General features: G+C 55.5%; 1 long non-coding RNA gene across 4 annotated transcripts in view; it reads right to left on the minus strand.

Moving 5' to 3' along the window:
- Nucleotides 1–8,701: 8,701 nt before the first annotated feature.
- The window catches only part of LOC140634997 (uncharacterized), a 41,259-nt gene continuing 30,250 nt past the window's right edge, over nucleotides 8,702–19,710 (minus strand). Inside the window, exons 3-6 of one of the 4 annotated variants that reach the window (XR_012032359.1) lie at nucleotides 13,033–13,392; nucleotides 12,811–12,908; nucleotides 11,472–11,786; nucleotides 8,705–10,222 (exon numbers count right to left, since the gene is read on the minus strand). This is a non-coding gene — a long non-coding RNA (uncharacterized lncRNA). Of the gene's footprint in view, nucleotides 10,223–11,471; nucleotides 12,909–13,032; nucleotides 13,393–19,710 lie in introns of all 4 variants that reach the window. The other 3 variants (XR_012032358.1, XR_012032361.1, XR_012032356.1) reach the window with 3 other exon arrangements.

Raw genomic sequence — 19,710 nt, forward strand, 5'->3', positions numbered from 1 at the left:
CCCGCAGCTGACCCCTGACCGTTCCCACGGGGCCCGGGGTCCCCCGCCCCCCAGAGCTGGAGAGGAGGGTCTCCTGCGCCGGCCCGGCCGCTTGTCCCCCGCCCCGGTGCAGAAGGCGAGGCGCGCACCTGCCGCTCCGAGGGCCCCCGGCTCCAGGCCCGCGGGGGGCAGGCGCGTGTGCTGGGCCCGGGCACCCCAGGGCCGCCTCAGTGGACACCTGAGGGTCCTCCAAGGAAGTTGTAGCTAAGAGGCTGAGGAAACACCCGTTCATACTTGTAAGTACGTTTTCTCGAGAGCTTCGTGCTTGTTCGTCGTTCACTAGCGGGGGGGGGGGGGGGAAGGCGGTGTTTGTCCCTTCCTCGGCGGCCTGGGGGGGCCATCCGTGCCCTCCCCCGAGAACCAAGGGCCCTCCCCGTGCCTGGCGGCCCCAGGGAGGGAGAGCCGACGGTGACCAGTGAGGGTGGCCCCGAGTGACCCCACGGTGACGAACAGGCCCCGATCGGCCCCAGGCGGGCCCCCGTGAGTCACTGTCCCCGCCACAGGGAGCAGGTACGTGTGCAACCGTCGTGCAGGAGTAAATGGGATCCCATCGGCATCCCGTGACTGGGGAGTCTTCTTCACCCAAACGAGCCGGGAGGGTCAGCAGGAGCCTGGTGGCCCCGAGCCTGGAGCAGGGGGGCCCGCACACCCCAGGGAGCGGGGGCTGAGCGGACCCACGGGACACTTAACTCTGAGATGCTCCGCCACACTCCGGGTCCCCGTCCCCAGGCCCGCGATGCTTCCAGCCGCCCCGGGGGGAGCTGGGTCCCAGCCCGGGCTCTCGGTCGCCACCACAGAAACCGCCGTGGGTGCAGCGGAGCAGAAGCGGAGTTGATTAGACCATCAGGTGCTCCCGGAATCAGCAGAGAGAGAAGAGAGCTCGTGACGTGGGCGGGCGCCCGGAGAGGGCGGCAGCTGACGACACAGCAGCCGGCGACACCCCACCCGGACCTTCCCACCAGAACCTCGCTGAGGCCTTGGCGTTGAGGACACGGGCAGCCGCCGGCGTGGGAGCGGGCGGGCCGCGAACGCTGGCCTCCGAGGGCGCTGGGGCTTGGTCGGGAGGTGAGCGGCGGGGACGGGCCTCGGCGGCGTCCCCGGGCCGGGCTCCAGACTCCAGGTGGGCGCAGCCTGTGTGGACGACAGAAGACAGCGGGGTCCCCGGCAAGCGGGAGAAGGCAAGCTGTCTGGGGAAGGACACGGGTGGGGGCTCCTCCGGCGCGGAAGAGCTCTGGGTGAGCAAGGACATCATCTGAAGGGCACCAGGGACGGACAGGTGCTGCAGTGTCGCGCCACGATGGGGATGTTGTTGGTGACAAAGCGAAGCAAACCTGCAGGCAGTCATTAGAGCAGGTGATGGGCTTGTCACTGCGCTCCCTGCCAGCTCTGCCGGCTTCTGATTTCCTGCCCCGCCCGTCACCTTTTGGGGGCAAGCGTGTCCTCCAGGCTGGGACTTGGCAGCCAGCAGAACCAAGTCAGGGTATGAAACTTCTGCCTTCCCCCGTGCCTCCCCAAGAGAAGGCGACGAAAGCGACGAGAGGTTTCCTGAATGACCGAGTGGCGCAGGTCAGCCCCCCGGGATGAGGAGCCAGAGGACTCGGGCCAGGCCGGAGTAGGCCCTTCCCCAGGGGGCTCCCGGGACGCGTGGTGGCGGGAGCCCGGGGGGGCCAGGGGAGCCCCAGAAGCCGGTCCCAGCGGCGGGAGGCCCTGCGGCCCTGCGGCTCTGAGCCCCCGCGGGCCCGGAGGGAGGACCGGCCTCTGCAGAGCAGGACGGATGAATCGGATAAATCACGTACATGAAATCAAAGCGAAGAGGAACCTGTTTTAGAGGCGGGAGAGCGCGCGCGCTCAGAGGAGAGGCCAAAGCCCCGAGCACTGGGGACATATGGCATTTGTCAATCAAACGCAGAGCAACCTTCAAAAAGCCATTAGAAGGCAGCCCCATGCCGTCTGGGCCATTTGTGCCGGCTGATGGCTCCCCTGCCCCGCAGGCCCCACAGACGCTCCGTTCCTGGGACTAATTAGCCTTCCAGAGGGCAACGAAGGGCCTCTGCTGGAACTTTCTTGGGAGCTGAGCGGTTACGGCTTCAGACGGACACCCCCAGACCCGGGCAGGGCGGCGGCCCCCTCCCTGGCGGGGCTCCCTCTCCCTCCCACGACCGCCTCCGGAGATCCCCCTTCCTCCGGCCACAGTGGCCAACCTGCCGCTTCCGTCAGGACCCATCTTCGGGCGCCAGGAGGGCGAGGAGCGGCGAGGAGCGGCGAGGACCGGCCTGCTCTGCTCGCGGCCCAAGAGCCCAGGCCGCCCGGCACCCAGCCCCTCGCTGAGTGGCCCGAAGGCGTGTCCCGGCTGAACTACGCCCCCGGCGCTTTCCTTTGAGGCACATACTTCTAGTAGGGCAGATGTTCTTGTTTCCTACTGTTTTTTTATTAAAAGATTTTATTTGTTTATTCATGAGAGACACAGAGAGAGAGAGAGAGACACAGGCAGAGGGAGAAGCAGGCTCCATGCAGGGAGGCCCATGCAAGACTCGATCCCGGGACCCCGGGATCACACCCTGAGCCAAAGGCAGATGCTTGGCCACTGAGCCACCCAGGGATCCTATGTCTTCTTGTTTTTAGCATGATTTAGATTTTGGGAGAATTTTTTCCTTCTCTAAGTCTCTTCACCGTGGTCTTCATCCACCTGCTGGGAATAGCGTCAAAGGGGCTCAGCTGGAAATGCCAGCTTCTGCCAGGGCTCGGGCTGCCTTACCTCAGATGGGCCCTTTGGGCTGTCTCCTTCCTCCCTGCACCTTCCACACTGTTGTCCTGCCCCACAGGGGCCCCAGGCACCCACTGGCCCTGTGGAGCTCAGGGGGCACCTAGGAGAGCGTCCGCTGAGCCCCTGCCCCCGCAGCCAGGGGCTGACACTCAGTGAATCACCCCACAGAGGTTTATTGTTTTCCCTCTCCGGGCCCTCCCGTCCACAGGTCAACCTTCCTCCAGTGTCTCTTTCTTCAAACAAGAGGTTGAAAATGTGTCCATTGCAGAAATGTTGAAGAGTTTGGAAGCACAGAGATAAAAATGAAAAATAAAAATTACCTATAATTCTGGCACCCAGAAATATCTTTCATAAAGGGTTCAATTTTATAAGCAAATTCTAAAATGTATTATATCACGAGCCTTCTCATGTCATTAATTTTTCTAAAATTTGAATCTTAGTGGCTGCCTAGGGCTCCATTTATTCCACCTATCCCCTATTGTTGGACATTTATGTCTTTCCCAAATTTTCACCATCGTAAAAAATGCCGCAGTGAACATCCTAGGAGGTAAATCTTTGTGACTATCTCTAATTAATTCATTAAGATAAATTCCTAGAATAAATTCCTGTAAAAACAATGTGTCAAGTGGGATGAGTATATTTAAAACTCTTCAGACATGTCACTCAGGGACACTCTAGGGAAGTCACATCACTGCAAACCCTGATGTAAGGCCCAGCCAGCACTGAGTATCCACTCCCCCTCAAATTTGACAGACAAAAAAGACATTTTAGTGTTTTGTTTTCATTTCTTCGTCATCAAGTTTGGACTTTTGAAAACTATGCTCTTAACATATCTATATTTTGTGTTTGAGAAAATTTCTTTTTTTTTAATATTTTATTTATTCATGAGAGACACAGAAAGGGAGAGGCAGAGACACAGGCAGAGGGAGAAGCAGACTCCATGCAGGAGCCCCATGTGGGACTGGATCCCAGGACCCTGGGATCACCTGCACTCAACTACTGAGCCACCCACGTGCCCCAAGAAAATTTCTATTCGTGTCCTTTATCAATTTTTCCACTAGATTATTTTTTGTAAGAATTGAATCTATATAAATTATAAAGAAAAGCAAGCCTTGTGTCACATTTGTTCCTTTTGTCTCCCTTAGGTTTTATATTTCTGCCCCTCAGTCTCTATCTGCAAAGTGAATTGCTTCATCCAAATGACCTCTTGACCCCAAGGTCATGTCAAATAGCTCAGACCTTCCTCTCTACTGTCACCCTGCCCAGTGTCACCAGCAGGCTGAGTCCCCAAACTCCTTAGCATGGCTGGGGTGGGGGGACTTGAGTTTCAACTGTCTGCCTGGGTGGGGTTTCACCCTTGAATAATCCAGGTAGGGTGCTCTTGAGCACCCCAGCCCCGTCTGGGAGAGGGAGCCAGTGTCCAGTCCCCCCATTCCCCGGGAGGGGTCCAGGCTCGCGTCTCTGTGGTTTGCGCCTGGAACCTGGTGCGGGCAGCTCCAGACGCACCACAAAGCCCCAGGGAAGGCCAACGGCCCCTCACTACTGGCTGAGGAAGTAAGTCCACACCATGGATTCTGATGCTGATGCGAACTTTGTGACGGGAAAGAATTTATTTTTAAGTGAGAAAAGTTGATTCCAGGGCAGCCCTGGTGGCCCAGCAGTTTAGCGCTGCCTTCAGCCTGGGGTGTGATCCTGGAGACCCGGGATCGAGTCCCACATCAGGCTCCCTGCATGGAGCCTGCTTCTCCTCTGCCTGTGTCTCTGCCTGTGTGTGTGTGTGTGTGTGTGTGTGTGTCTGTCTGTCATGAATAAATTAATAAAATCTTAAAAAAAAAATAGTAAAGTCATTTCCAGAGCAATAAAAGCCCTTTCTCTCTCTCTCTCTCTCTCTCTCTCTCTCTCTCACACACACACACACACACACACACACGGGCCCCTGTACACACACAGATCTATGTGAATCATGGCCCGTGGGCGACAGCTCCCGTCTCCTCCTCTCCCCCTCGCTCCCTCTCCTTTGGACGCTGCCTCCAAACGCCCCGCCACCCACCGTGGGGCAGTTGTCCCTGGAGTCACGGCCGCGGCCAGCGTGTCGTTGGCTGCAGGCAGCTCTGGGCAGAACCGCTTGACGCCGTCTGCCGGGTGGTGTCGGGCCTGTCGGCACCGGGGAGCTGGTCTGCAGAGGCCTGGTTCCTGCACGTGGCATGGGATTCCTTCGGGAAGAATGTTCCCCTGTGGGCCATTTAGTGGATCTATGGGCCTGGGGTCAGAACCTCCCAAAACGGGGGGCTCTCAAGGGCACGGGAGCAGGATTCACTGTGCTGCCTTTTCAAACTCTAGGACCAACAGACAATGAAAACAGGTGGTCTAGGGTCCCCTGAGTGCCTCAGTTGGTTGAGCATCTCCTTCAGCTCAGGCCATGATCCCGGGTCCTGGGTCTGCTCAGGGGGAGCCTGCTTCTCCCTCTCCCTCTGCCCCCCCCGCCGCCCCGGCTCATTCTCTCTCTCTCTCTTCTTCTCCCTCTCTCTCACTCTGCTGTCTCTGTCTCTCTTAAATAAATAAATAAAATCTTAGAAAAAAAAAAAAGGAAACACGTAGTCTAGGAATTGAACACTTAACCTGCCCCAACACACCCTCCAGCAGCCCCACGCAGCTTCTCGCAGACTAAGGCAACCCCATCTCAGGCCTGGGGGGCTCTCGCTGGCTCTCCGGCTGGTGTTTCCCGAGCACATGAGAACAGTTGTTTTGCCGTGACAGGTGAAGCCTGGGCTGCAGCTGAAAGAGAAAAAGCTGGACACTCCCGCAGCGCTGTCATTTGTCTGACACACCCAGGGCTGCAGAAGTGAACTGGCTGTAAACGAGCGCGGCGTTGTTTTCAGCTAAAGACGTGGGGCCCACGCTCCATGGTAATTACATGCATCAGAGCTCACAAGCGTGGGCCTGCCGAGGACGCCACTCCCTGGGCCCAGGTCCTACCGAAGCTCGGCCCTGGTGGCCTCTGTCCCCAGCTGAGCCTCCTGAGTGCAGGGCCCCAAGTCAGACGCCTCATGTCAGGCTCAAGATCATGGCAGCCAAAAATACCCCTTCACATGCCAAGAGGCAGTTCCCTAAATTTCAGAGTGTGGGAGGGAGTAGATTCTTCTGGAGAGCTGCAGGCTCAGGCTAGGGGAGCAAGCAGGGAGAGCCAGGGGCCCCAGGGAAGGGCCAGGAACAGGGGTGTGGAGGATGGAGCTCTTGCAGAGCGACGGCTCATTGGACAAACACATTATCATCAGGGTTCAGGACTGTCAGCTCCTGGGGTTCCTGGGATGGCTCTTTTCAATAATTCTTTACATTTAACAAAACCCAGTTTTCCTAGTTTCCCGTGTGGATAAATGGGGGGGTGGGTGCTTTGGAGTCAGAAAGACCTTGAGCAAATTAAACTTTCACCTCCAGGATTCTCAGCTGTGAATGGAAACTCTAATAAAGGCCTTGGATTAAATGAGGGAGTGCTTCTGAGGTGCTTTGCTCGGGGCCCAGAGGGGCAGGAGGGCGGTAACTGGTCACCATGTCCTCCTGCTGTCTGCAAACCGGGACCAGGGACGCACCAGGGGCCCACTGGCGAGGTCAGGTCACCAGTGTGGGACGGAGCACCTGCCAGGGCCACCAGCCCCCTGGCAGCAGACACACACAGAGTGGAAGATGAGCTCCTGGTCTAGCAGCAGTAAATTGAGTAAGAAATAGGGCAATTAGTCAAGTAATTATAACCATGACAAAATACAATTAGAGACTACCGGGCAAAGTGATCTGGGAATCCAAGGAAGGAGTCAGTTGTTTATTAAATATATATATATTTAATATATATATAGTGTATATTTTATAGGTATTACATATTATATAGATATGCCTGGAGTATGATTCATAGATGATAGATAAATGATAGATGATAAATAGATGATAGATTGATAGATGATAAATAAGTTGATTCATGATAAATAATAGATGATAGGTCACAGATCATAGATGATAGATGATGGACAGATAGATGGGAAATAGGTCATAGATGATAGGTAGATGATAAGTAGATAGATCATAGATGGTAGATTGATAGATGATAGATTGATAGACAGACGATAGATAGAGGATGGGTAGGTGTCAACTGTGTACCAAGAGCCGGGTATACAGTGTGAACAAATCAATTTGGACTCTGCCCTCAGGGCACCTCAGTGAAGTAGGGGAGACGGACAGTGAACAAGAAGACAAATGAAAATAAATTACAATTGGAACTATGTATGCTAAGGGGGAAAAATCTCGGTCAACACAAGAGAGAGTAAGGGGAGGTTCCCGAATTGGTGTAGCAGAAAGGGCTTCTCTGGGAAGGTGCCAGAGTCAAGCCACCCAGGGAAGAGTGGGGGCAGGGGCAGAGGGAGCCCCGAGGTGGGGAAGAGCCAGCTGGGTGGGAGGCAGGGGCCCAGGGCAGGGCCTGGAAGGGGGCTGTCGGGGGTTTACTGGACGAAACGCTGCGCTCTGGGGAAGGTGTCCCAGGCCAGCGCAGGACTCCCCATCGAGGGCAGAGGCAGCCCCAGTGAGGGGGGCCCCGGGAAGTGGGGTGAGGGCCAGGCCGAGGCTGCGAGGCCGTGGGTGGGCAGCACCCAACAGGGCTTTGCTTTCAGGGAACCTGCCCCACCTCAGTGAGCCCTGGAGTCCCGAGGAAGATCTTGGGGCAAAGGGGTGGGGGTCGGAGGTTGGGGAAGGCTCGCTTACCCCTGTTCTTTCACTTGGAGCTGCTGGAGCCCCTGGGCCCCTTCGTGAGGCACAAGCAGGCCTGCTCAGGCCTCGGCGTCTGCCCCAAGGCCACAGAGGCAGGGGTCCCCATCCCCACACCACGGCGCCCCGAGGTTTGTCCCGGGCTGTGTGGGGGTGGATGGGTGCTGGCGGGTGGGCAGGCAGAGGGGCCCCCCGCGCCCGTGGTGCCTCCTGGCAGCGCCCCCCTGCCTCACAGGGCTTCAAGGCTCAGAACAGACCTGGTGGCTAAGGCCTCCGAGCTCAGTGCCCCAGGACGCAGCCGGGGAGGCGGCCTGCGCCCAAGCACCCATGGGGGATGCGCTGCGTGTCGGGAGGTGCCGCCTCCTGAAGATCAGCTCAGGCGCCCTGGGTCTCGGACCTTCCTAGCTCCCCCTGACCCCTGCGTGCCCCCTCCGGGGCTCCCAGCCACAGGTCTATCTCCTGTGGCCGTCGGGGCTGTCATCCGCACCCCGGGTCTTCATTCGGCAGCGCCCCATGGACTTAACTCTCTGGTTCTCCTTGACCACCCGTCCCTACAGCCCCTTGATTTCTGCCTCCTGGGCCACTTCGCCCAGCTGTCTGGTCTCCATGGCGACGAGCACCTCTAATGGATGCACAGTTCCTGTGAGGTCACACCCGCTGCCTCTTGTCACCCCCCTGTCTGCACACACCCCTCTGTCACACACAGTCTCTTCTGCCCCCAAATCACCAACGAACACCCCTGGTCTAGTTTCACCTCCCAAGACTCATTTCCCTCCCGTTTGTTTCTCTTGTTTTCTACACAGTTTTAAGGGTGTCAAAGACAGTTTACTGGAACCTGTGCTGATCTGCTCCGGATCCTGGTCTCTTGATAACAGGGATTAGGGATGGCCCGGGGTGTGGATCCCCTGGGCAGAGGGGTGGGTGCCACAATCTGACCAGGGACAGTGCTGTTCTGTGCCCTGTGTGGAAGGGCAGGGGCTGCTGCGTTGAAATCTGCATGCAGGGGATCCCTGGGTGGCTCAGCAGTTTGGTGCCTGCCTTCAGCCCAGGGCGTGATTCTGGGGTCCTGGGAGCGAGTCCCACATCGGGCTCCCTGCATGGATCCTGCTTCTCTCTCTGCCTCTCACTTTCTCTGTGTCTATCACAAATAAATAAATAAAATCTTTTAAAAAAAATCTGCATGCAGCCACTTATTAGGTGTGTTCAGTAAATACACTGGGAGCTCACTGGGAGCCAGGCCCTGGGCATACGTTGTTGGACCACGTAGCATCTTTCTTCATGTAGCCTTTGGGCTGGTGGGAATAGGGTTGCCACATTTAGCAAATGAGTATATGGGATGCCCAGTGAAATGTGAATTTCAGATAAACAACAATTTTTTAGTGGTTATTTATCTGAATTCACATTTCACTGGGCATCCTGTATTTTATCTGACAACCCTAAGTGGGAGAGAAAGAAAACAAATAAGGAAATAGAATAATGAAATGCCATGATTCTGGTGGGTGCTGGGAAGAAAAACCCAGTGCTCTGTGAGAGCATCTCAAGGTGCCAAGTGAATGGTTAGGGATGAGCTCCTGAAGTCCTGGGGGATGGGAAGAAGCCTCCACATACCAAGCCCAGGGGTGAGCATTCCAGGCAGATAGAAGAGCCTGTGCAAAGGCCCTGAGGTAGGAAAGAGTCTGACATGATCCTCAGCCAAACAGGCCAGTATGACTGGATGGAGAGGTCAGTGAGCAGGTGTGTGCAACTTGAACTGATGACATAATAGACCACAATGAGCAGGTGCCCAGCAAATTATAGCTATTATATATTGTTATTAATAATTACGATTTTGAAAATTCAAGCCAAATATGAGTTCCAGACATGGTGTGAAACATTCCTTCAGTCACTAAACTGCCATATTTATACTTTCTTTTTTTAAAAGATTTTAATTTATTCATGAGTGACACAGTGAGAGGCACAGACATAGGCAGAGAGAGAAGCAGGCTCCCTATGGGGAGCTTGATGTGGGACTCGATCCCAGGACCCCAGGATCACACCCTGAGCTGAAGGCAGACGCTCAACCACTGAACCACCCACGTGCCCCTCATCGTACCTTTCTGTCAAGAGGACATTTCAGCACATATTTTACTGAATCCCGCCGGCCAGGCATAAGATATTTACCTATACATCCAAAAGTTATCTGAAAAAACTGAGATGCAGAATGTTGTCTGAAATTCCTGTTTTTCATCATAAGATGCTAAAATGTCAACCAGCAACCGCCCCCCCCACCCTGAGTGTTATTAGGAAAGTCGTAAAACCCGGGTGTCGGTCAGCAGAGGCCTTGGGCCTCCACTCACACCTGTGCACTCCCGTGACGCCCCATATCTGCTGTGTGACTTGCAGCGTGTCGCTTGACCTCACTGAGAACGGGTTTGCTCATCAGTAAAGCAGGGATAATAATAATGAGGGCTACAAAACGCAGAGGGTGACCTGGAGGATCCAGTGAAATACCATCCGGGTGATTGTGAGCCAGTGGGGCCGAATGGAGGAAGCAGGTCTGATTGCTGTTTGTCTCGTAATCGTCCCAGGTACCACCTTCCTCGCTGGAAAGCCGAGCAGAGGGAGGCCCAGGGGTCCGAGCCCTGCAGAAAAGCCATCTTCCTGCTTCATCTCCCTGCGGAGGCTGCTTTCAGCCTGTGGAGGCGAGGAGAGATGATTTAACAAAACCGCTCGTGAGCACCGGAGACGGATTTAGTGCAGGGACACCTGTCAGGCTAAATGTCAGCAGACAGTGTGGAAGGGAGCCATGACTCACTCCTCATGCGGGACCGTGATGGGAAGCGCTGGCCTTCCCTAGCGACTAAGCACGGGCTGGTGTCACTGTGGCCCAGTGACGGGGACAACAGGGGGGCTCTGTCTCCAGCAGAACCAGCTCTCAGTAGGACATGGTGGTCAGCAGCCCGGGGGCCTCACATCTTAACTCCACGTCCAGGGCCACATGAGTGTCAGCTTTCTCCTGAGCCACAGGGGGATGCAGGCAGAGCCGTCGCGTCACAGCCAGGTGGCATGGGGTCCCGAGATGGCCTAGGACTAAGCCGTGTGGCACAGTGTGTGCAACAGAAACTTTGAGCCATCGCCCAGAGCAAGGCCAACACACCATCTGCATTACTGCAAGGGCCCGGGCATGACACGACTATGGCTGAGTGAGTGTCTGTGTGTAGATGGCCGTGATCGAGCGCATATACCTGAGCCCCGGCCACAGCAGTCCCCAAGGCCCCAGGTCCTCTCCTTTCCTGGGCTGCACATGCCTGACCGTCCGTGTCAGCGGCCCAGCCCTCAGTTTGGGCTCCGGGTCGTAATTCTGCCTCAGGCTTGCAGACCCTGGCGCAGGCCACTGCTCCCCGTGGGCTGGAGGCTGGGCCCCTGCCAGGACAAGGGCTGGGGGTGGGGGAGGACCTGCCCTTGGAATTCGGGGTACAGCCACTTTCCCGGGGAGCTAGCTGCACGATATTTTTGCTGCACCTCAAAAGAAAACTTTACATTTTAAATTAACAGCATGTCCACTGCCAGTATTTGTGGTTACTACCTGTAACGTAAATCTCTTTTAGAGATGTGTGAGAACAGCATACATAATGAAATATCAACATGTAACTTGATTTAAAGTGGCTTTTCATTAATATAACAAATGAAGTGTACCAAAATTTGAAAGTGTATTCCTTTGGGCCTAATTAAAATACTGAACAAAATACATGTATATGTATATTTTAAATGAAGACATGCAGCAGCCAGAATTAGCTACAAAAATTAATTCAAATCGAAAAGTGCACCGTGAGTATATTGTTATTATTACCGTAGCCGGTCCTCTTCCCTGAGATGGCTCAAACAACGTGCGTCTGATTTAGGGCCTACATGAGGGGACAAGTGGGCTTTGCTTTAAAAATACCTCATTCTCCATCTCGGCTTGTCTCCGGGGGCTTTAACTGTGCTGTGTTTTGGTTGGAGGAGAACTTTCCATGCACCTCTGAAGGTGGCCTCATCTCTGATTGAGGGGAGCATTGCAGGCCGAACTCATGTGTCCAACCAAGGGCAGGTGGCCTCTGCCTTGGGAGGGCATGACGGAGCTCGGGAGGGAATGGGCTCTCTCCACAAGGAGACAGAAGCCTTGACGGGCACCCAAGCTGGCGTCCAGGAACTGGTCCCTGAGGGTCACCTGAAGACACACGGGAAGGACTGGAGGAGAGCAATGACGGGACAGGAGCTGGCAACAAAGAAGCAGCTGGTGGCTACTGTGGAAAAGCAGTCTGGTGCCACCACTGAACCCAGGGCAGAGAGTTAATGCAGCATTGGCCACACCCTCACCAACTCTTTGGGGGCAGCACTAAGGAGTGTGCCAGAAACCCCGTGGAGGGACCCAAGGCTCAAGGTGGGACTCCAGGCTTGGAGTCACACCCCAAAGGCTTGGGCGGGGAATGGCTCCCTGCTGGCAATTCTGCCCAATGGCAGAAGATTCCCCAGAGGTCGGGCCACTGACCAGAGAGACCCCCTTGTCCATGCACGTCTGGGACAGGGCCTGGTTTCTAGGCTGTGGAGCAGGACTTCTCCCCGTGACCCTCTAGGATGTGGATGGGCCTCTACACTTGGCAGGAGATCCCTCCTGGCTCAGCAAGGGCCCGAGGACCAGGAGAGCCCAAAAGGAGAATGGAGAAGTGTGCGTGTTAGCACACGCGTGTGAGGATGAAGCTGGAGAAAGATGGACTTTCTCCAAAGGGTGTCTGCATCTATGCTGGCTGGCCGGCAACCCAGAACTCCAATGGTGGCCAAGACATGTCACCCCTTAATTCTTCGCCTCAGTGGAGACAGCAATGGTATCTATCCTCTTAGGGACTGATCGTGGATTGGATTAAAGACTTCATATGAAATATTATTCTTCAGAGTGGTAAGTATGCATAATCGTTCATCATTACTCTCGTTATTGTGAAGTTACTGGCTCATATTCCAGTCCCTGGGGGACGGGAAGTACCGTAACAACAATATTTGTACTGCACTATATAATTTACACCTTACTTTCAAGTACCTTATCTCTGGTCGCAACACAGGCCAGGCTCTGGGGCGTGATTCCTCCCTGAACTGAGGAAACGGGGGAACAGACTTGCCCAGCACCACATAGCCAGGTGCGAGGGAAGTTCCAACCTCAGTATCTGCCTTTGAACTCCTGGCCCTCCACCGTGGGGATGGGAGAGGAAACCCCTCATGGACTCCAAGGAAAGCTCTCTAGGACTTACAGAACATTCCAGGCTTCACTTCACAGGCCGGGGAAGAAGAAACTAGGCCAGGTGGGGCCGGTGCAGACAGCAGGGCTCAGCCTGGCCAGGACCATCTCCTAAAAACACTTCGATTGGGTCAGCAACTGGCTTTAATTCTGCAGTTGCAACACCTGTTTCCACAGTGATGGGAGGACATCTCCCCCCACCCCCCACCTCCCCAGGTCAAATCTCTCCACTTACGTGATTTGTTGGAAGGCTGGTAGCTTCCATCAAAAGCTCTTAAATATTGAAATATTCCATTGGAAGCAGAGTAACAGGCACATAGTAAAGATTTCCGGGTTCATGGGACTTCTTAGATCTTTGGTTGTCACGCATGGGCTTTTGCATTTGAAGATACTGTGTCATTTCCCACCAGCACAAGCCTGGCTCCAAGAAGAGGACGTGCAGGGTGTGGTCCGCAGAGTTCACGGGCGCGGTCGGGCTGCTATTATTTTATCCAACTAACATACATGTTCTCCATGAAGAGGCCTAGAGAGCAGCCATCCCAGCTCCCAGCTCAGCGGCGCTCAGTAACACGCTACAAATCCAGGAGCAGAATCCCTGAGAAGGCAAGGTCCAGCGATGGGGTCAGATGGGAAGGGGGGAAGGCAAGAACCTGCCTATTCAAGGAAATTTTGAGGAGAGACCGACGTAGGAAAGGGGGGCCTCCTCTGTCCTGAAAGGCAGGGGCCCGACCCCAGCCTTCACAGGCCGGGAGGGACGTGGGCTGTGTTGCGGAAGGGGACGAGAGTCTGTTTCAGTGGGTGCCCAGAAGGGTCGGCTCGCCTGTGGGGAAGGGACTTCAGAAGCTCACTGCTCCCCGAGAAACGATGGAGACAAAAGACAGAACTGGACGGCAAGGGCTCTAGGATCAGTTTAACAACCGAGGAGAGGAGGCGTCGGAAGGGCAGAGGACTGGAAGGGCTGTGTTGGCTTCTAAACGGCCACAGAGGGAAAGGCCCGGTGGTCCAGGGAGCCCCTGCAGGGGCCTCCAAACACTCACCAGTGCCCAACTATGGCTGGTCTGCAGCCCCTGCCTCAGCATTTGCAGATCCCTTGCCTAGAACCCCCTTCCTCTTGCTTTTGGCCTCCGAGACTCAACAGTCATTGAACACTGCGCGGATTTGAGCGACATTTCAAGGATTTGGATCTGACTGAATTTGGTGTCAGGAGAACAAGGAAAAGATGTCAACACAGAACACATGTTTTTGATGTTGAAGTGCTTGGGGGCTGTAGCTATTCCAAGTAGTGAGGACATGGGAAAGGGGGTGAAGGGAGAGAGGTTCTCCTTCCATTGTCAATGGGGTGGATTTTCCTGACAGCAATACTCAGTCATGGAAGATGGCTGAAGTCACCAGGAAAGCACCCCCTGAAGACTCTGGCCTGGTCGGTAGACCTGGAAGTGTACTCGGGATGCCAGTGGCCAGAACGGGGCTAAGGGGGAGACACTCAGACAGGCTGGAAGTGGGCCAGGTGCGCAGGGGCAGCCAGCAGGAAGAGGGCACAGACCAGGCACCCTGGCCTCTGGCAAGTTTAACCTGGTCACATCGACTCTGGCTTTCTTCACTGCTCTGGAAGGGAACCCAAAGCTCCAGGATTCAAAATCTCATGCCACTGCTCAAATACAGCAATGGGGGGGGGGGGGGGAGCATTCCTTAGCACTCCATATGAGCTGGTTGAAGGCCCTAGGTAGAGCCCAAGAGTAGAGCTGGGGTGTACAGAACCCCGCCAGGTAGGAGGGTGGGGAGGGGGCCGCCCCCAGCCTTCAGTCACCAGAAGAAAACAGAATTCCTCCTAGAACTGAGGCCCCGACTGCCGCCGGCCCAGGCCTCAGGGGCCTCAGGTCACCCCGCCAGCGGCCCGCCTGGAGCGTCATTAACCCCGGAGCCCTGGCCGCTCCGGTGGGGGTCACAGGCCGCTCCTGAGCGGGGCGGAAGGACGGGAAGGGGTAAAATGCCCCTTTCCTAGGGGTTCAAAAGCGGGCAGGGCTGGGGGCTCCCCACAACAGGGAGCGGAGGAGGGAGGTGGAGGAGGCCAAGGGCCAGGAGCGCTCCTCTGCGCAGGGGCCTCCTCGGGGAGAAGGGGGCCGGGACTGGGGGGCGGGACGGGGAGGGGCGCCCGGGGCACCCCGGGGCGTCGGTGCGGAGGGTGGCCTTGGTGGGTGGACGCGGCCGGACCCCTCTTCGGGTCTGGGGTGGGCGGTCGGGGGCGGGGACGGGGCTGGGGCCCGCGGGGAGGGGCGCCCCGGCACCTGCAAGCCCGAGGGCGGCACAGGGCTCCTCCCCCTCCCCGGGCCCACGCACGACTCCAACCGCCGCCCTGGACGCCTGCGGGGGGCCGCCCCTCCCCCCATCCCGGGGCCGCCCCTCCCCCCATCCCGGAGGCCGCCCGCGCCTCCCTTTCCTCCTCCGAGCGGTGAGCTCCGTGGGGCCGGCGCGCGGCAGGCGGCGGAGGGGCCCGAGCCCTTCTGGTCCGGGTCCCCGCGGTGCAGGGGGTGGGGGGGTCGGGGTCCTTCAGGTCACGAGTAGTTGGGGCCGCCCCCGGCCGCTCATCCAACCACTAGGGGTGCAGCCGAGGAACATGCCTTTCAAGCCCGCGCCACCCCGCCCCGCGCCCTGCACCCTGCACCCCGCGCCTCCTCCCTCCTCTCCACCTTCCTCCACCCCCACCCCCCACCCCCCACCCCCCACCGCCCCGCATTGGCTGGAAATCGGGCGGCGCCCGTTGCACAGGCTTGTGCCCCTCCTTGGCGCTTTGGGGTGCATTGGAAAAGGTGCCCCTGCCACAGTCACGTCCCTGTGCAGCCGCTGGTGGGCGCCAGGCCCTGGGGTGGATCCGGCCCTTGTGCAGGCCGAGTAATGATACTCCGGGTGCAGGGGCACCCAAGGGTGCGACAATTCCTCGTCGGCCTGCGGTCCCAATTGGAAGTGGATGTTAAAGATGAGAAATTCAGTTTTGTAAAGTGAAATGTCATGGATTTAGAGTCTGAAACCCACCCCTAGCCTTTGGTATTTGACTATCTTTATCCTTGGCAGTGTGTGATTCCCATGTTTCAAAGAAAGAACTTTAAAGGTTCATAAAGCTCCAAAGATTTCAAATAGCTCTTTTAAAAGCACTTTGATGGTTTAAATGCAGACACATGAATTACATATCTCTTAAATTACACAGGGTTTTAAATCTAAGGGAAAATGTCTTAGGCAAGATGGATTAGAGTTTTGTCTTGTGGGGGTAGTTTTTTTTAAAGGTGTTCATAACATTCAGGTTGATGGTGGGAAGAAAAGAGACAGGGGGCATCGAGTGAAGGATGCCCAGACTTCCTGCCACCCAGCCCCGTGGAGGCTCTAGGAGCAGAGCAAAGACACACCCACCAGGCCGTGGCAGGCCTCCCAAGCAAGGGCAGGGACACTGCCACATACGGCTCCTGAAGGGCGGTGGGTGAGCTCCTCCAGGGAGGGACTGCCTCTGCTTCTTCATGCCTTTTCCACCCTGATCAGTGCTGAATGAATGAGCAAATGATACAAAGAACTAATGGATGTAAAGATCACATCTCCATTCTTGCTACATCTACAGCTTGCTCACGACCTAAAGTGATTGATCTTTTCAGTGTCCCCACGTCAAGCCTTCAAGAAATCCCTAACAACCAGAGGCCCTACCCTAGGAGGAGAGGTGGTTTGGTATATGGTGAGCTCAGGCTTTGGAGTCAGGCTACACAGACTTGATTTCCTGCTCTGTCACTTATTATCTGGGCGACCTTTTTTAATCTTCAGTGTCCTCATCTATAAAATGAGATTGTAGTGGTCCTTCAGTCACTGGATTAATTTAGATACATGTAAAGCCTTTAGCAAAGAGCTTGGCTCACAGGCACTGTTCAGAATAAACAGGGATTGGTGGTGGTGGTGGTGATGGTGAAGGTGAAGGTGGTGGTGATGGTGGTGGCGATGGTGGTGATAGTGGTGATGGAGGTGATGGTGGTGGTGGTGGTGATAGTGGTAATGGTGAGGATGATGATGGTGGTAATGGTACCAGTGGTGATGATGGCATTCACCCCTCAAGCTTTCTCGCCCGTACAGCTGTGGCAGCTGGTCGTCTTACAGGGTGGTGGAATTACCGAGAGCATGCCTCGTCCCAGGCCTGCGAGATCCCTCTGTTGATGGAGTAGATGTACAGAGAGGCAGACTCTCCCACCCTGCATGGGCACAGGGAACTTTGCTGGAGTTTCTATAGCTGCCAAGGAGTCCTTGAACAGTTGTGGCCTTGGGCAGGTACAAGGGATGGCAAAGATGGGAGTTCCTTGAAATATTTCCTAGAACAATAAACTGAGCAATGAAATTTTCCTAGAACAGAGAGTTTTTGGAAGACAGAATCTAGGGGTCACAAATCTTCCAGAGAGACAAAAAATATTGATGAGCAGGCCCTGTGGATGGACCATGTCCACCCAGACAACTTCCCCTCTCTAGCATGTCCCTGAAGCCCTCTGGGCAGAAAGAAAAGTCCCCTTGAGCTCACCTCCCCCCCTCCGCAGGAGTTCTTGCTCATCTTCCCATCCCGGACTTGACAAGATGCCTGCTCCTATCTATTTGGTTTGTGTACTTGCTCCAGATTTGCAGCTGGGATTTAAGGCTCTGGAGCCCAACTGTGCCCTACTTGCAGCTGGGATTTAAGCCTCTGGAGGACAGGGTTCCTGGTTTGCTTCCTCAAATGTCTCACAAAGCCCTTAGTAGACAGCAGAGAGGCACTTCGTATGCGCCTCACACCGTGCGTTGCACATACTGGGTGTTGGCTAATTCCTACTGAAGAGACAGGTGGCCAGTGACAGAGGTGAGGGTGCATCTCCTCAAGGCAAGCTCTGTCCTTGTCCTTCCCGACTCAGGTGGCCCCAAAGACGGTGTGCTCGGGACCTTAGTTATATCTGGGTGGGACCTTTGGAAGCCACCACGTGAGGTCCCTCTGGAGGTGAGCCACCCAGCCACACCGAACATACTCCTGGAGAACTTGCCTCCTCTTGTGAAGAAACTCTTTGTGATTCTAAGCAATCGGTATTATTAGATTTTTCAGAACTAATTCCTCATTTCGTCCATTTTCCTTCCAACCTCAGAAATGCTTCAAATCTCAAAACCCTCCACCTCGGAACGTGGGGTTCAGAGCGCAAACCCTTGCTTTTAGCATGTAATTCATCATGGGGTTGGGGCCGCAGGGGTGGGGAGGGAGCCAGGAAGTCCCAGCAGAGTGCCACCATCACCCTAATCTCTCTCCATTAAGGAAACGGATGGCAAGACGGGGATTACTGCGCCTATAAATCAGCGTTGTGTTCTGGATAATCTAATACATTTTTCAAGTGTTGTTCTCTCGCCGTTTGGCATGCGCAGAACTGCTCAGTTGGCACAAAGTTCGCAATCAATCTCTCCTGCCTGCTCCCCACCCGGCCTCGCCACCTCCTCCGAACCTTCCTAATATTTTATACATAAACCGGTTTGGATTCACAGGGCATTCCAGCTAGTAAATGCTCTGAAGATTCATCTTTATGGACTAGCAGCCCAGCCTTGTAGCGTCTCAGCTTCTCAAGATGAAAAGGAATTTTATTTGGTGTGTTAGGCCACGCGGGGAATGGCTGCTGGCGGGTTGCTGGGTTCTATTATTATCGCGTGCGCTCCTCTCCAGGGAGGGTGAGACGAGGCGGGAGAGGCCTCACGGGTGGGAGCCTCAGAAAAACGATGCTCTTCATTTCCCCTCTTTCTCCCAGACCCTTCCAAAAGCTTGGCAGGGCCCTGAGAGGCTCCCCAGGACCCCAGGGAATGGGGATGGCGAGCTTTGAGCCACCAGCGTGCGTCTGCACTAGTCTGCGCCCTGGGAAGAGGGACCAGGGATCCACTAGATTAAGACAGCGCTTGGGGGAGGGCCACGGCCCCACCAAAGGGAAAGAAGATAGTGCAGTTTCATTTGCTTTAAAGCACGGCCTCATAATAAATGTGCACAGCAAATGTGCTGAGCAAACACCTCGGCGTTCATCAATATGCGGGGGCTGTTTATTGCCTCATAAACTTGGAAGCAAGTGATATTGTCTCTTAAATCAATGGCTCTGTGGACAGCCTTGGCGCTCCAGGAGAACAGGACATCCAGGCCACGCGGCGCTTAAATTAATGGCTGGAGCAGTGACTAGGAGGTGCTTAGTCACTGCCAGGGGATTAGGAGCCATTCCAGAGGACGCACAGCATCCTTAGGATGTATGTGTCAGGGTGGTGGGCCAGAGCACCTGGGGTGCCGTGGGGCATCCTCACCCATGAGCTGTGCCACCACAGGGGTGGTGGGTCCTCAGGTGCTCATCTGGGTCCCTCCCATTCTGGATCCCTGGCACCTGCATCAGGCCCCACCTGGGGTAAATCCTGGAAGAAGACGGCAGGAGGGAAGGAAACCAGGCCGCCAAGTTTTGAAAGGAGACCATGAACGAGAAGAGAAGCTTTCATTGGGGGAGAGACTGCAGTGGAGGCCTTTGGGGAATGGCCCTGCCACCTCCTGGGAGGCACAGCTTCCAAGGCAGGATGAGGAGCAAGAGACCTGCCGCTGAACTCAGGGCAGCGCTGAACACAACGCTGTCGTGTTGATGAAGCCCTGGCTCAGTTGAGAGACATTCACTAGGCCCTAAATACAGACCAGGTCAGGGAGGTGCTTGCAAGCTGAGCCAGTCTGCTCCCCCAGGCTTCAGGTGGTGACTGAATGGTAGCCCCCTCCAAAATATAAGTCCACATCTTAATCTCTGGGCCTTGTGAATGTGATCCTAAAAAAAACAGTCTTTGCATATATCGTTAAGGATCTTGAGATGAGAAGATTATTTTGAATCACCCGGGTAAGCCCTAAATCCAAAGACAAGTATCCCCTATAAGA

The sequence above is a fragment of the Canis lupus genome, chromosome 1 (assembly GCF_048164855.1).
Source record: "Canis lupus baileyi chromosome 1, mCanLup2.hap1, whole genome shotgun sequence".
Classification (NCBI taxonomy): Eukaryota; Metazoa; Chordata; class Mammalia; order Carnivora; family Canidae; genus Canis; species Canis lupus.